This window comes from Egretta garzetta, unplaced genomic scaffold, assembly GCF_000687185.1.
Source record: "Egretta garzetta isolate BGI_Z169 unplaced genomic scaffold, ASM68718v1 scaffold692, whole genome shotgun sequence".
In the NCBI taxonomy this organism is placed as follows: Eukaryota; Metazoa; Chordata; class Aves; order Pelecaniformes; family Ardeidae; genus Egretta; species Egretta garzetta.
In genome coordinates this window covers 702,788-703,952 of record NW_009258787.1, presented here as the reverse complement: position 1 = coordinate 703,952, position 1,165 = coordinate 702,788, and positions in this window count along the sequence as shown.

Below are 1,165 nucleotides of genomic sequence, written 5' to 3'. Positions count from 1 at the left end.
CTTTTCTTTGTCTAAAAAAAAAAAAACAAAAAAACCAAAAACAAAAAAAACCAAAAAAAACCAAAACACCCCCCTGACAAGAAGTGCTGCTTTAGTTCTCACACAGACAGAAGGAAAAATGTTCTGGGAAAAAAAAAAAAAAAAAAAAAAAAAATCCCTCTTGGTCCTGCCAGCTGTGCCCCATAGCCTGGCGAGGCAGCACAGACCTGAGGCACATCCTTCCCACCCATGCTCCTTCCCCCGGTTACTCTCCACAACCAGAAACACAAGGTAGAAGAACTCCCCAGGCAATTTCAGCTTCAAGATTAGCCCAACTCCTCTACATGTGTTCTGGAAATCTCCAAGTGTTTTAATTCCAACTTTTTTCTAATTATATATTTTATATAAGAAAGCTTTTCCCAGGTTTTTCAAATGACTAATTTTATTTTAGCAGGTGTTTTGGAACCTTTATTTTTTTTACCTCGATGCCAACCTCCCAAACACATTATTTATAATAGGCTGCCTTTCTTAATACGTGCTATTAGTCAAAAGACCAATAGGTAAATACCATATCTGTTCAGTCTTCACATCTTTTAAATAATGGGGTGGGTTCAAAAGGGATAAGCTTTCACAGCAGAACTCTGCTCATCTTGTAACAAGCCACAAACACTCTGATACAGCCCATTTCCAATCAATTCCCAGGTTCTGCAGCTACTGCTTTGTGTCTTCAAAGATACGTTAGAATGTGACATAAAACACATCCTAGAGAGCAGAACCTCTAAGTCACTTGTGTCCTGTTTTACCTACAGCAGGCCTTCCAGCTCCCCAGAACAGCTATGTACCTGAACATGTAATCCCGTATCATCGTATGTTCGGGACACCAATCACGCAAGGAACATTCACATGCAAGCGCTCATCTGCCTGATCAATGGATTTTTAGCGTAGTTAAATTTCCTGCTGTTTTTTTTTCAGGAGAGGTGGTGACAAACAAAGTGTAAATGTGGGTCTGCATCAGCTTAATCACTTTTTTATTCAGGTAAGACCTGCCAGTTCAGGTCTCAGGAGGGTTGGACAAAAGAGGATCATCAATGGAAGCCAAAAAATTTAGACACAGGAGGACAAATGCAGGCTCCCCTCCTTCCATTTCTCCAGAAGAAATGTGAACACATACCAAAGTAACCACTCA